Below are 8,474 nucleotides of genomic sequence, written 5' to 3'. Positions count from 1 at the left end.
CCTTGGACATAGTAGCATTTAATAGAAATCCATTTGGGTCCTTTTGGGTACTTAGATGTAACATTTATTAGAAATGAATTTGGGTCCTTGGACTTAGCATTTATGACACACTGACAAACCAGAGTGGGAACTTCAAAATGTCAGTTCATCTTTTTCACAAATTATAACCCTGATTGAATGCTCAACCATATAAATTTATGCTTCTTTCTCTGGAACCTTCTAATTTTGAGATAAGAAAATAAGAAAAATAAGCTCCATTTTTTCCTAACGTGTCCAAATCGTCCTGAGGGAAATTTCCTCATTATCATTTTGAGGTATTGATATCCTCTTGGATTAGTGGAAGTATCAAATGTAGAGAATAATTGTGCATGTTCATGGAAGCCCACTTATCTCTTTATGCACATGCTCAATCAATGTGTGATGATGATTAAGGTATAATGCACATGGAGTCCAAGAAGATCAATCAAATTTATAGAGTCACATTAGTTAATACACGACTCTCTTTATGTAGTGAGTTGTGCCAAAAAAAACACCATGACTTTTATTATATCCAAAGTTACTTTGTTTTCATTAGTTGATATCACCTAATGTTTGTGCAATACTGTACCTATTTCATATTAAGGGGGAATCTTTCATTTGTACATCAGGATGATAGGAGTGGTGTAAATATACTTTTGTGTTACTAATCAATATGGATATTGGATAGAATTTGGAAATTTAGGAGAGGTGGACTTGAAAGTTGGATTCTATTTAGTGGGGGATGATCTTCCCCCCTTGTTTAAAGGTAGAAGAGTGAGATTTTGATGTGTTCATGTTAGAGATCATTATCTTGGGAGGAAATAATATTGAAAGGTATGTCCCTCCCCCTTCGCTAAGCTCCCATCCACTTTCAAGTGGGGGTGAGTCAATAGGTCTTCCACGGCAAGCTCACGAAAGGTCCTCTAAACTCTTATTTTTTAAGATGTCTTTTCTCCTCCTTTGAAATTAGACGGTGGTACAAAAATTCTTGAATGATTGAGAAAATCATTTGGCAAAGAAAAAAATGGACATAATTGAGACCTAGTGCATATGTAAGTGAAGGCCCTGACACTAAAAGTGATAATTCCCATTCTCAAGTGATTATTCATGAAGTTTATAGAGGATGCCATGTAGGAAATTCAAGAAGAATGCACCAAAGTATGAGGAGAAATTTATAATCACATGGTCATTAACACAAATGACAGGATGTGCAAAAAGATTGCTTTTAAGATTAGACTATGTTAACCACTGCAATGGTTAACTATTTACATGTTGTAATAGCAAGCACAGATGTAGGAGAGGGTGCAAGGATTAGCTTATGCTATTGTCCTTGGAGCCATATGGTCCCAAGTGTTTGTAGCATGAGAATGAGAGATGTATAAGAGAGTACAAGGGTTAGCCCTCCCTTCAAATGGTGGAGTGTATTTAAGGCCAAAGTTTGGCTTTGGTCTTCACTATGTAACTACAATATTGGGAATAGAAGATCTCTCTTTCTTTACATTCTCTTGCACTTGAGTCTTCTTGTTTCCTTTGCAAGTTGCCTTATGGTTGGCACTGTGTAACTACAACATTGGTAATTGAAGCTCTCTCTTTCTCTACATATTCTCTTGCACTTGAGTCTTCTTGTTTCCTTTGCAAGTTGCCTTATGGTTGGCACTATCCCCCTCCCCCATTCCCTCCCTCCTCTAATTCTCATTCCCCTCTCCTATTCCCCTTCCTCTCTTTCCCCTCTCCCCCTTATTTCTTGTGGAATCACTTGCACACAATTTGGTAGATGCTTGGGTGACACGTGTGAAGCTTATGCATACAAAGCTCCCATAAGGAGTTTCTCGGGAGTAGAGGATTTGACAGAATGCACTAGATAAGGGAGGCCACTTCATCTAGTAAAAAAGAGTCACATGGTATTTCTTTGAATGGCAAGAGAGGGGTGATGGGATGAGATTATATGTCATCTTTCTTTACACATATTTGTTGCCGGATGGTGTAAATTGCACCATACCTCTAGGAAATTAGGTACAAACACTAACCCTAACCCTAAGGGGTTCACATGTATATCTTCATGCTCATACTAAGTGTATATGTAGCTATATCATGTGCACTCCTCTCTCTCTCCCTCTCTCATGTCTGCTATCATGGTATCAGAGCCTATGGTGCTCCCACTCCCTTCATGAGTGTCAAGCCCTCCTTCGTGAGGCATTCTCCTTCAAGAGAGTTTTCCATTAGAGAGAGAGCAAGCCCTTGGCCTTGTCAAGGCATCAAGCCCTTGTTTCATCAAGGCAGAAGACCTCCCTTTGAGGCATCTCCATTCCTTCTCAATCTCATCTTGTAGAGCTCTTCGACTCCATCTTTAGAAAGCTCTAGAATCTGCTTCTTGGAGCTTGAGTTATAGTCTCTTGAGTGATTCTGTTCATTCTTAAGGTTCATCTCAAGATTTTGTCCATTTGAGATGAGTTGGAGTGCTTTGGATTCTGAAAGGTTCATTTGTCAAGAACTTGTGTTTCCCTCTCTGTTAGAAGATCTTGAGAGACAGAGATAAGGATTTTGAGATATTGAGCTTTGTGAGAGATCTCTCCTCCTAAGAGAGAGATAGAGAGAACTTGCCCAAGAGAGCAACTCACCAGCAGTAGCTACCACACAGCTTCCTTGAGCTCCATCAAGTCTAGCAGTAAGGTACTACATACGAAACCAGTGGCGACCCTCCCGCTAACTAAGATGCCAACAACCACTACATTGGCTACCCTCAACCAAGCCTCGCATGCACGAGGACACTTCAACAGCATGGCAACTCAATAGACATGGTGACTCATCAGCAAGATGGCCTAGCCAAGCCTTCAATGCCTTCCTATAGTAGCTCCAATGACTAGCAATGTCTTACACCAAGAAGTAGCTCTTAGCCAGCCAAGGTGACAATCGCAAGCAACTCGGCCTCTTGCCTCCAGCATCAACTGCTCCCCTCAAACGGCCTCATCAACTAAGGTGAACCTCAACTGATGGAATTGAAGGTAAGCCAGCCCTAAACGGCATCCATTCTTGCCTTAGCTCAAATAGCCCACAGCTCTAAATGGCACCTCATCACTACTTCAAACGGCTTTTACATGCCTCTACCATCTGTAAATGGAACGTCTCCATCGACCGCGCCATTGCTAGCAACAACCAAAGCCCACTTCATTGTGGACCTCCTATGCTCCAGACATGCAATGACTCTTTGCACGAGGGCTTCCACCTTCTTCAGTGCTACCATTAACCTCGGTCCCTACATATTTTCTCCATCGACCTCAACTGTTGACTCCACAGGCAAACTGAGACAAGCAAACAACAAGAGTGACCTCCGCCATATGAGCCAATTCTCCAAAGCAAGCAGACCGGCAAGTGCCTTTGCCAACTAGCTCCACAAACTGCCAGGGAGCTCCACCACGATCACCAATGAGCTTCCACCTGCATGATGGATGATGCCATAGCCCCTCCAAGCTCCATGCTAGCCACAAACGACCAAACTCCAGTGCTCAGTGGCACGGCCTCTACTCTGACGCTCATCCTCAACGTCCACTGCTCCAAAATGCTTAGGCCATGGACCTTGAAAGGCAACCACCCCGATTCACCAATGGCTTCATAGCTCAGCTCCAAGGCTCCAACACCACTGCTAATGTGCCTCCTATAAGCATCTCCTCTAGCAAAGATAAGAAATGCACATCACAGCCTCCACGACGGCCTTCTCTGCAACTCAAGGAAGCTCCGTCAATGGAATCTCACAAAGATTTTGTTAGATTCTAGTGATCCGCCACGCCATGTTTATCCTTAACTTCACCATAAGTTGAGTGAGTGTTCAAGAAATTATCACGCCATTAACAAATGTCAGCAGGGTCTTATCTGCCAAATCATACCCTATGAAACCTACCATGTCAGCAACCTCTATCTAATTGACATGTGTGGGCCAAGCTAGCAGTCCACATAATCACCACGTCATCAGTGACTGCCATGTCACCCCTATCATGACATGTCATCACAACTTGGCCTTGATTGCCACATCATCTAGTCACCTACCATGTCATTGCATGACATCATTAATGTCATATCATCACTCGACTTGGCATCCCATAGTGCCATTGCACCTCTACGATGTTAGCACAGACACAACAGCTAGTCATCTATCCAGCCTGCCCAGTCAGCATCCACATCATTGGTGCCACATGGTAGTCCCCTACTAGGCACTGTTTTATCTCCATAGGCACAGAGTGCACACATCATGTGACCTCACAGTGCCACATCATCAATTTTATCACCCTCTTGGGATCAAAGTTTGGCCATTCTTTCGGGAGCCATAACTTTTGATAGAGGAGGATTTTTGTGGCAATCCAAAAAGCAAAAATGATCATCAAATCATGCTCTACGTGCTGAGAAACATAGATCTACCTTTTGCATTTTCCACAAGCCAATATCATTGAATCTTGTTCATCAAAACCACCTCCTAATCCATTGCAGCGTACCCAGCACATAAAATGAACGAACTAACATTCATTTTGTTGCATTTGACTCTTCGACGCATAGTATAGCTATAGACTAGCTTATTACCCTTAGAGGAGATCCAACTCCATCAAGCCAAGCAAGCCATTGCCACATTACTTGATTAGTTCCCACCGATGTCAGTCCCATTCAGTTCTACCATTGATTACACATTCACACATCTGACACCTCAGTACTCTTGGCATTCAGTAGTACATCACATAGTGTGATACTTGGTAGAGTTCTCCTTCTTGGATTCAGGATTGTTGGATTCCTTTTTGCACACACACATGCCACCCATGTATAGTCATATTCATTGAATATTTTTTGGCATTAGTTCTCACACATATCCATCGGCCTTGTATAGCCTTTTGGCTATGCCCAACACTCAGTTGTCATCACTTTACTACAGGCTTCATTCTTGGCACATTACAGTTCTTCCACCATGACTGGGTTTTGATAGTTCAACGTAAGCCCTCAGTGGCAGCTCGGGCATAGGCCCTATTTTAGCAACTCTCATACAGTGTTTGCATGGGTAGACACTCTTACTGAGGCATAGGTAAGCTTCTTGCATAGAGCCCCAGACCCGCCTCCAGCATGGAGTTGATCTCATCACGCAGTTGATGATACACTAGCATGACTTTGGACAAGATCTGTGTGGAAAGAGAACCTTCTTTGACCAATTATTGCCACAATATATGTACCATTCTATGATGTAGACTCGAGCCTCTTTGGTCTTGAGTGATCAGATGTAGATGTTTCACATGTTAGCATGGATCAACTTGCATTTTGGTAAGCACTCAACATGAGGCACACTTCTTGATAAGCCCTTAGCATGAGGCACATCCGATAGTAAGCCCTCAGTATGAGGCACATTTGATAGTAAGCCCTCAACACACGAGGCAATCCCACTCATATCAGCACATTCTAATTCTAGTATGTACAGCCATCACTTTGATGCATGGATCTGACTCCATCTACTGCCATATCAGATGCAAATACTTAGTAGGAGTTCAGTTATGATCATGCAATTTTTCAACAGATAAGTCCTCAGTACGAGGCACTCACATCTCCAACCACATATGGAGATATATGCCATAGCGTATATAGCTCTTTAGGTGATTCTATTCCACCATCCATCATTGATTCTTTCACCTATGATATGGAGCATATCACATCCTTGGATACAGTTTCCATGAGAAGTATAGATCAATAGATTAGTCTTCAGGATGTTCCAGCATCGGCTGAGTTATGCCGCTTTGCACCACCCTTGGATCCAGTGATCACCACCACTTTTGATCAATAGATCATTCCTTAGCACGAGAATACCAGTTATCTTTCGATCGACATGCACCCTAAGAGTGAACCATATAAATTGAAAATTAGATTGGAACTTAAAGAATAAAACAATTTAAAAAGTGAGATTACAAGTAGGAGTAGAATTATGTCATGCGAGCAGCCACCTCAGCCCAATCGACCGTCGCTCCCACTGCCTCTTGCTCAATAAACCATGGTTTTGCTCCTATGCGAAATGCACATTGCGTCTCTGCATTTGTAGGAGTTCGACCCATCGTAGCTTGCTGTGGATCCAATTTATGAGAGTTAGAGTTAGATAAGAGGAGGGAAAGGAAAGAGGGGAAGAAGAGGGAAGAAGATGGAAAGAAGAGGGAAAGAGAGAAAAAGAGACATATGCTTATGCTTATGCATGAGCACAAGAACATGAGCATGAAAGAGGGAAAAGAGGGTGGAAAAGAGGAGAAGAGAGAAGAAGAGGGAATTGAAAGAGAGATTGGAAAGGGGGAAAGAGGGAAAGAAAGAGAGAAGAAGAGGGAAAGTAAAGAGGGAAAAGAGACATATATTCATGCATGAGCATATGTCTCCTTCTCTTATGCTCATGCATAAGCATAAGCATGAGCGTATGTCTCCTTCTCTTATGCTTATGCTTATGCTTATGCTTATGCATATGCATAAGAGAAGGAGACATATGCTCATGCTTATGCATATGCATGAGCATAAGAGAATGAGCATGAAAGACGGAAAAGAGGGGGAAAAAGTGAGGAAGAGAGAAGAAGAGGGAAAGTAAAGAGGGAAAAAGAGACATATGCTCATGCTTATGCATGAGCATATGTCTCCTTCTCTTATGCTCATGCATAGGCATAAGCATGAGCATCTGTCTCCTTCTCTTATGCTTATGCTTATGCTTATGCATAAGAGGAGAGAAGAAGAGGGAACGGAAAGAGAGATTGGAAAGGGGGAAAGAGGGAAAGAAAGAGAGAAGAAGAGGGAAAGAAAGAGCGGAGAAAAGGGAAAGTAAAGAGGGAAAAAGAGACATATGCTCATGCTTATGCATGAGCATATGTCTACTTCTATTATGCTCATGCATAAGCATCAGCATGAGCATATGTCTCCTTCTCTTATGCTTATGCTTATGCATATGCATAAGACTCCTCTTATGCATATGCATAAGCATAAGCATAAGAGAAGGAGACATATGCTCATGCTTATGCTCATGCTTATGCTTATGCTTATGCATGAGCATAAGAACATGAGCATGAAAGAGGGAAAAGAGGGTGGAAAAGAGGAGAAGAGAGAAGAAGAGGGAATGGAAAGAGAGATTGGAAAGGGGGAAAGAGGGAAATAAAGAGAGAAGAAGAGGGAAAGTAAAGAGGGGAAAAGAGACATATGCTCATGCATGAGCATATGTCTCCTTCTCTTATGCTCATGCATAAGCATAAGCATGAGCATATGTCTCCTTCTCTTATGCTTATGCTTATGCTTATGCATAAGCATAAGCATAGGCATTATGCTCATGCTTATGCGTATGCATGAGCATAAGAGAATGAGCATGAAAGAGGGAAAAGAGGGGGGAAAAGAGAGGAAGAGAGAAGAAGAGGGAAAGTAAAGAGGGAAAAAGAGAGGAAGAGAGAAGAAGAGGGAAAGTAAAGAGGGAAAAAGAGACATATGCTCATGCATGAGCATATGTCTCCTTCTCTTATGCTCATGCATAAGCATAAGCATGAGCATATGTCTCCTTCTCTTATGCTTATGCTTTGCGTATGCATGAGCATAAGAGAATGAGCATGAAAGAGGGGGGAAAAGAGAGGAAGAGAGAAGAAGAGGGAAAGTAAAGAGGGAAAAAGAGACATATGCTCATGCTTATGCATGAGCATATGTCTCCTCTTATGCTCATGCATAAGCATGAGCATATGTCTCCTTTTCTTATGCTTATGCTTATGCTTATGCATAAGACTCCTCTTATGCATATGCATAAGCATATGCTCATGCTTATGCTTATGCATGAGCATAAGAGCATGAGCATGAAAGAGGGAAAATAGGGGGGGAAAGAGGAGAAGAGAGAAGAAGAGGGAAAGGAAAGAGAGATTGGAAAAGGGGAAAGAGGGAAAGAAAGAGAGAAGAGGAAAGGAAAGAGGGAAAAAGAGACATATGCTCATGCTTATGTCTCCTTCTCTCATGCTCTTATGCTCATGCATAAGAATGAGCATATGCTTATGCTCATGAGCATATGTCTCCTTCTCTTATGCTCATGCATAAGCATAAGCAGCATATGTCTCCTTCTCTTATGCTTATGTTTATGCTTATGCATAAGAGGAGTCTTATGCATAAGCATAAGCATATGCTCATTCTTATGCATGAGCATAAGAGCATGAGCATGAAAGAGGGAAAAGAGGAGGGGAATGAGGAGAAGAGGGAAGAAGAGGGAAAGGAAAGAGAGATTGGAAAAGGGGAAAGAGGGAAAGAAAGAGAGAAGAAGAGGAAAGGGAATGAGGGAAAAAGAGACATGAGCATATGTCTCTTTCTTTTATGCTCATGCTTATGCTTATGCTTATGCATGAGCATAAGAGCATGAGCATGAAAGAGGGAAAAGAGGGGGGGAAAGAGGAGAAGAAGAGGGAAATGAAAGAGGAAAAAAGAGGGGGGAAGAGATTGAAAGATTA

Source organism: Dipteris shenzhenensis, chromosome 23 (assembly GCF_047967505.1).
Source record: "Dipteris shenzhenensis isolate YYH24624 ecotype China chromosome 23, Dip_SZ_1.0, whole genome shotgun sequence".
Classification (NCBI taxonomy): Eukaryota; Viridiplantae; Streptophyta; class Polypodiopsida; order Gleicheniales; family Dipteridaceae; genus Dipteris; species Dipteris shenzhenensis.
Note: the sequence above shows the minus strand (reverse complement) of the source record.